Source organism: Meleagris gallopavo, unplaced genomic scaffold, assembly GCF_000146605.3.
Source record: "Meleagris gallopavo isolate NT-WF06-2002-E0010 breed Aviagen turkey brand Nicholas breeding stock unplaced genomic scaffold, Turkey_5.1 ChrUn_random_deg7180001527098, whole genome shotgun sequence".
NCBI lineage: Eukaryota > Metazoa > Chordata > Aves > Galliformes > Phasianidae > Meleagris > Meleagris gallopavo.
In genome coordinates, this window is record NW_011294588.1 from 1 (window position 1) to 399 (window position 399).

The 399-nt window shown below is 65.7% G+C and overlaps 1 long non-coding RNA gene across 1 annotated transcript; it reads right to left on the reverse strand.

Annotated features, from left to right (window-relative positions):
- LOC104917351 lies at positions 1–399 on the reverse strand. The gene is made up of 3 exons (XR_796832.1): positions 328–399; positions 110–238; positions 1–19 (listed from the first exon to the last, which is right to left on the reverse strand). It is a non-coding gene; the product is annotated as an uncharacterized LOC104917351 (long non-coding RNA).

A 399-nucleotide genomic window follows, 5' to 3' on the forward strand; every position in this document is an offset into this window, starting at 1 on the left:
TGTGGGCATCTCTGTGAACCTGGCAGTCTGAGGTGTCACTTTGGGGGGTGGGGGGGGGAACAACTGTGCGTCCCCCCCACCCTCCCTGAGCGTTTCTCCCCCCACTCACCCCATCTCTAGGAAGATTTGGCGGAGCTGCGAGCGCACCTTGAGCAGGGGGTGCAGGTGGCCGCAGGCGGGCGGCAGCCCCAGTGCTGAGAAGTTGTAGGCTTTGAAGGGGAGCTTCCGCCAGGAGCCCCTGCAGGGATGTGTGGGGAGGGGGTCACGGGGAGGGGAGGGGGATTTTGGGGGGTCACGGGAGAGGGCCTCTGCATCCCCCCGGATCACGTGGCAATCATTTCTGGTGTCAGGTCGGTCTCCTGCCGCGCTACAGCCGTGCTGAAGGCACTGCCCTTGCGG